The sequence below is a fragment of the Protopterus annectens genome, chromosome 3.part1 (assembly GCF_019279795.1).
Source record: "Protopterus annectens isolate FY-2018-M chromosome 3.part1, PAN1.0, whole genome shotgun sequence".
NCBI classification, from domain to species: Eukaryota; Metazoa; Chordata; order Ceratodontiformes; family Protopteridae; genus Protopterus; species Protopterus annectens.
Window position 1 is genome coordinate 1,890,344,435 of NC_056732.1, and position 7,500 is coordinate 1,890,351,934.

Here is a 7,500-nt window from a genome sequence, read left to right on the forward strand (position 1 = left end):
TAGCATATATCAGTCCCCAAAAGACAGGATGAGAGAAGATATTGTAGAGCCTAATTTTTATGTTCTTTAGTAACGTAGCTTATGGAATTGATAAGAAATTAAGTGTGTGCCCAGAGTCGAAAGAAATAGAATCTAGTAGTTATATACAGAAATAATTGGAGAAAAGGGGTGTGGAGGATTAGGTAGGGTTATGGCAGGGCAGGATGATAGATAGTAGAAATGAGCATCCAAAAGTCAGGGCCCAAACAATGCAAATGATAAAGGCTGAGAAAACCATCTCTGCTACTAACCTACCTAGTAGTGAAGTTTAAGACACATGTTCTCAAACTTTGCATGGATAGGACACTGTGTACCAGTAGTGGATAAGGTTACTTCATTAATGGACTGTATGTATGGACAGTGGACTATCATCTACCACATAAATGAGTCAAAACTTTTAACTGGGGAGCAAGGGTATAGGTTCATAGATTAGTATTAAGCTAACTGCCCTTGTGAGCCATTTTAAGCCTAGCCAATTATCCTTCGTGAGGCTCAAACCCTGCACTTTGTGTTTGCAAGGCAAACACCTTAACCATTAGGCCACCCTCCCATTCTATAGTGCATAGAATTATACAGAGCTCTGACTTGTACCTATTTGGAGGCATATACTTTGTTTCTGGCTTGACATTTATTTTATTTTATTTTATTTCCAGTTTGATGACCGGGGATGTCCACTGGGCTCAGAGAGCCCATTTTCAGTGGAGGCCCGGGGAGAAAAGCTTCATGTTACAAAGTTTAGATACAGATACAATATAGAAAAGAAGAACAACTTACAATGATGTTTCATGCTAGAGAGCAGGTATAATTTCTTAGGTACATGTTACCTTTAGATACAGACACAATATTAATATCCCCATTATTATTTATATCCCTGTTGTATTACATACTTATTTCTGCAAGTATATCCCTATTTTCAAGATTGCTTATCTTGTTCATATACTTTTCTGAATTCCAGTCCCATAACATAAGATTCTGAAGTTGTGTAATACACAGGAAGCTGAACTATATTAAATCATTGGGTAAGTAAGGTGATTCATGTATTAGTCCTGTTGCTGGGTTCTTTGGTTCAGTTTCTGGCTGTGGTTCTTTCTCTTTAGAATTTGCATGTCCTTCCCCACATAGACGTGTTGTATGTGAAGTGAGATTCAGCCTTTAAATCATCAATATGTATGCATGTGGTATATGTACAAGTGTGTGTGTGTGTGTGTGTGTGTGTGTGTGTGTGTGTGTGTGTGTGTGTGTGTGTGTGTGAAAGAGAGACTTGAGGTAGATAAGTGCTCCGCCTTTGATTAGAACTGTGTGATTTATTGAACTCTCCTGTCAGCCTAAATAGGATAAACTGCACATCAGAAAATGAATTAATGAAAATTACTATTGGGGCGATGCATGCTGAAGCAGGAAAAGATATATGGGAGACATTTGATGTCACATCTGTCGTAGATTTTTTTACTGAACTGGTTTTGTAAAACAAAAGTTGCTTCAGGAAGGTACGGAAAGAGGTTGAACCACTTGAGAAGGAGTTATGGGAGAGGCATGACAGCATCTGATGCCATTGCTTTTAGGATTCTGATGGCATTTAGGGGATATTATGCCAGTTTTGTGACAGGAAGAATTAAGCATACTCCCAGTCACCGTTTTCTATTTTTGTATCAAACCCATTGATCTACCCACCATTAAACACTGGCTTTATTGTACTAATTAATGAAATAATTAACTAAGTAATTAAGAATATTGTTAAGGAAGCATCTGTGCTAGATTATACTAATATGTCGTATTTAGATTGTATTACAATATAATATGGTATATTGTTATTAATTTATCATTCAGTGTTAAGATTTAATGCTGATTTCAGCTGTTTACTTATCACTTTACTATGCACAATATGTGTTGAATTAGGTTTAGAAGCTAGTGTAAATCGTAAAGTCTATATGAACCATCCTTTGTTTAGTAATACAAATTTCATAGAATTGCATTTTGTTTTATCTAATTTAGGTTTGTACTTTGATCACACCAAGTACATTTAGAAAATGCTAAACACTATAAAAACTTATTCTTACTTTACATGATTTGTATAGCTATATTGCTTTGTAAATTTTGTACAAATGCTGTATTGAAGCTAAGGTTATGACTAAATTATTCTAAGTATGAATGACACAAAATATCCAACATCATAGAGTGAGGTGCAGTAATGGGGGCCATGGTGGTGTAGTGGGTAGCATTGCCGCATCACAGCAAGAGGTTCTCGGGTTCAATTTTCAGCTGGGGTGCCTTCTGTGCAGAGTCTGCATGTCCTCCCTGTGGTCATGTGGGTTTCCTCCAGGTGCTCCGGTTTCATCTCAAAGACATGCTGTAGGTGGATTAGACACTCTAAATTGGCCCTAGTTGTGAGTGTGTGTGTGTGTGTGCCTTCTGTGGAAGGTTGTGCACTGGGCTGGCAACTCAATACCATAAAACTCCACTGCCAGTCATGAGCAGACAGGTGATCCGATGTGGTGACCCCTAACCAGGAAAAAGCCGAAAGAAGAAGACAGAAGATATAGTGAGGTGCAGTGAGGTTCCTATTCCTATAACATAAAATATGCCCTCCATCTTATTATTTTATATACAAATACACACTTTTTAGATTTATAATATCAGCCAATTGGCATCTCATAAAATAGCTAAGAATATGAGTTCCTGTGGTGACTTCCAATATAGAAGTGTCATGAGTCAGTCCTGCAAAATGTTCCCTCCCTCCCAGTGTGCCTTCATTCAAAAGTTGTCTTGTCTCAGTTATTATAGCAAACAAACTGCATGTATAAAATGATCTTTCCAAAATAAAATAAATTAAAAATGGGAAAAAGAACCCAAATTCAACAACTGACTTGACTTTATTGTTATAACAATGGCCGTGATACTAACTGAATGATATCTTGAGTGTAAATAGCTTTGTACCATATGTAAATAGACTGCGACCTGTCAGAAATGTCCTAAGTACATTGGGGCAATGGGCTGAGGGTTAGTATAATGGTTAAGGTGTTTATCTCCCAGACAAGAAGTACAGTGTCTAATTCACACCAACAGAAATTGGCAAGGCTGAAAATGGCCTGCAAAGACAACTAGTCTAGTACTTACCTATGAATGCTGTTGTCAGACTTCTATCTAAAACATTTGCTATATAACAAGTTCATTACTTATATCAGAATCTATTAACCGAGCATACTTCTTAGCACAAGAAATCTAGACACAGCCTAAAATAATTGGGAGAGAAAGGCCCCAAAATCATAACAGATTTTAAATATTTAGAAAGGAAACTCAAACATATATCATTATTTTGTGATTTCAATCTTCGCTGATTTTCCAGAAAACCACAAATTTTATGAGAAACAGAACAAAAACATTAGGCAAAAATCTGGACAGCCTGTGAAACTCTGGACATCTGAGAGGTATAAACATAATAAATGCCTGACTGTTGTATTATTAACATAGCATTGTTGATTCTGTTTATATGTCTGCTTGATTTTATATATATATATATATATATATATATATATATATATATATATATATATATATATATATATATATATATATAAATAATTCCTTTAATGACTGTAAATGTTAGTTACTGCTTTTCAGTAGTTATTGCTTGCTCATTGTTTATTCTGGAACTTTTCCTACCTAACCCTGACAAAAAGTGCACTACAACCTAGAGGACATCTTAGAAAATAAAATATAAACAGAAATAAGCATAAGTAATAAATATGCTATGGTACTGAGAAAACTGTACAAGGCTATACAATATACCTTTTGCATATCTACAACTCATCTAAAGCCCTGTAGTGACAAGTCATACACAATCACATACATATAATGTGCAAATCTAAAATCATTAAGTGAAATCCTTTATATTCACTGAACATGGCTTTCCTACCACTGATTGAGGGCAATTTATCAGGTTATAATTTAGCATTCACATTTCTTTGATGATATTCTTCTGTCTAACATTCCTGTTGTAAAATATGTAGTGTGATATCATTGTTTGCTTGAGATGACTAACAAGCAAAACGGGAGAAATACCTTCCACCAAAAAAAATAAGTAAATAATAACAAGCCAAAAGGTGCAAGGAAGAGCTCAAAGTCAAGGATAAAGTCAACTTCTTTAATGAAATTAACGCTATAACTTTTCACACGTTTTCGTCTCCAAACAGACTTCATCAGAAGCTTGAGATGACTCTGTACATTGTACTGAGGATTTTACTTCCACACTGTTCACTGACTTTGTAGTCAGGATATACACAATTATAGATATGCAGGGTGGACTTGGCTAGCTGTTTTGGTAAATATGTTGCATTTTCACTTATTTATGATTGAGGAACTGCTGGCCACTATCCGGAACATAAAGACTGCCAGGTTTCCATTTGGTCATAGGAGTTATGAGGAAATAAAGCTGGGATGCCATTTTTACCTTTCTAGTACCCACCCATAGGTCTTGCCTCTGATTTCAAGGAACACCAGGCCAGTCATATGAGGGATGGATTTGTGAGTAACCATCCATTTGTCCAACTCCTTTTTAAAAGCCAACAGTGTGTTGCACTGATTACTTTCAGGAGGAAGTCCCAGAGAAGGGGTTCAGTGCTGTGTGACAAATCTATCCCAGCTCTTAGTTTTATTTATTTGTAGTACATTTATATCTGGCTATGGTGTTAGCTAGACTGTTTGATTTACTAAAACATAAAAGTTATTGAATTACTGGTTCCCTTAAAGTCCTATAAGCATGATATGCATTTATGTATTTATTATTTACATTTTTTGTTCTGATAAAGACCTGTCTTCCTTCTTAGGCAGCTAACTGCAAGCTGAGGTAAGTACTGCATTGTTTATCTATGGTCATTCGTTATTCTCATTTTTATGGTTTTCAATGGGCAATTCCACTTCTAGATTGAGATTTGGCTGTCTGTTGAAATGTCAGGACTTGACAATGACGTTCTGACACTGACAAAAAAAGACAAAAAATGTAAAAGAGCAAATATGAGCATTGCTATCTCTATTCTTCCTCAAAGTTGATTCTGGCAGTAGGGCAAGCCCCCGCCACTGAGCTTATAAATGCCAACTCTGATATCTCCATGCCTTAGAGAAAAGAGAATATTCTGAGAAATGGGAAACTCAGACTTAGGGTACATAAATCTGGACTTTTTGCCATTCAGTCTCCAAATTATGGGACTCAGCATGCAGAGTCCTGACCTTTCAATACTTACTCCAAGATTTCATTATATTATTATGACTGTTACAAAAGGGAATATTGCCAGCCCAGCGCACTGGAATTTTATAAATAATTATGCATCATTTGTGAATATTAATATGATTTATATAGAAATGTGGCAGAAGGAAATAATGCCAGCCCAGCTATCTAGAATGTTGTAAATAATTATATGTGAGTTGCGAATGTCAACACAATTCATATTCTGGAGTTACAAATGTATTAGAACTGTATGTTATATGTATATCAAACTGCTGGTACATAAGTGTGTGTTAAAAGAGTTTATACAATACTGAGCTTAAAGATGTATCCACAGTGTACCATACTGGAAAAGAACAGAAATGTATATAAACTATTGTAATTGTGTAAACGTATATGTTTTAACAATGGGAACTGGCACATAGACAGTTAACTTGCAAAAGTCAGTAAAATAGTTGAAATTAAATTGTTTTATAACTGCACCATAGAAGAGATGCCATCTTTAAGTTTCAGTGCAGCAAGGAGACAATATGTCTAAAACTACAGAGCCTTCTCCATTATTTTGTAAGTGTTTTATTGTTTTATGTCTTCCAGCAGTTGCAAACATCTGAAAGCTATGCATTTTCACAAGGAAATGCTAAATGCTGGTAGTTTCTGACAATGGGGGCTTAGCTTGGGAACTGAAGTCAGGTAACAAAAAGTGATGTCATTCTGAAAATATTCCAGCAGTAATATTTGATTTAGTTTATGAACTCTCTGAGAGACAGGGCATTTTGTATCTGTCTTTGACCTGACAACAACATCAGCTAGAAGATCCATTCACCACTCTTGCCTTGCTGTAAGTAAGTTAACTAGGGTACAGTCAATTATTTTAGATTCAGTAAGGAATATAGTAAAAATTAGTTTACATGTTTTCTGTATTTATTTGAGACTGTTCTGCAAAGTTGTTTTAAATATTTCCTGTGATTTTGAACTCTGAAGTTACTGTGATGATTTACTGAGTATTTTCTTGTTCTTTTATTACTTATTATTAAATATATTTAAACCTATCTTTATGGCTGATATTTGTGAGACATATTTAGGCTCTGAGAGTACTTACATATGTACAGGCCACTCCTAATAGCCTTATTCTTAGTCAAACTACCATTTGTAGTGATAGTGACATTATACAGTAAGTTTGAACACCCTCTGCTAAGGTCATTAAAGTAGCTGATAAGTAGTGGCTGGTGGCAGTGAAAACTACCTTATAGTCTGGGCAGAAGGAGGCATAGCTAGTAACCCTGTGCCAGCCTTTCCCAGGTGTGTGTGTGTGTGTGTGTGTGTGTGTGTGTGTGTGTGTGTGTGTATGTGTATGTGTGTGTCTGTGCGCACGCGCGTGTATGTTTGTGTGTATACAGTTACAACTGCAGAATCCTATACAAACGCACTTACACAAGGGCATGGATCGTGCTATCCCAAACAGAACCAAGATGCTATACTCCAAACAAAGGAAGCCAATCTGGTGGTCCTCTGCCATAAACAAACTCTACAACAGAAGGAAGAAACTGTTGCAAAAGAGAGTAAAATCTCATGAGTGGAGGAGCACCCCGGTCAGCCTCAGTAAGAAGCTGAGATCCCTTATAAGATCCTCCAAAGCTAGCTATGAAGACAAAATCACCACTGATTCTAAGGGCAACCACAGAGCATGCTATAGCTATGTCAAGAATCTCAATGGCAACACCCAGATCTGCTCTGAGTTACAGCACAATGGCACGAAAATTATAGAACCAACTGATATTGCCAACATCCTGGCAGATAGGTTCAGTGCTAACTTTAGCCCCCTCTCACCCCCTAAAGGGCGCATATCTATACAGGAAGAATGCAGAGTCCCTGTAATCACATTGATGCAGGTAAAAGCTGCACTCTCTAAAACCAAAAACACAGCATCCATGGGACCAGACAACATCCCAGGCTGCGTTTTACACGAACTTCAGAACAAACTGGCTCCCGACTTAAGCACCATGTTCAGTCATAGTCTCACATCAGACTTTGTGCCCACTGAATGGTGCACAGCAACAGTTATCCCATTGAAAAAAGGGGGAGCCACCACTGATCTTGGGAACTATTGCCCTATTAGCCTAACGAGCCTGGTCTGCAAGGCCATGAAACGTATCATCATGGAACTAATAAACAAAGACATTGGTAACCTCCAAACTCCAGACCCCACCCAGTTCGGGAGTGTGAAAGGCAGATCATGCCTTCTG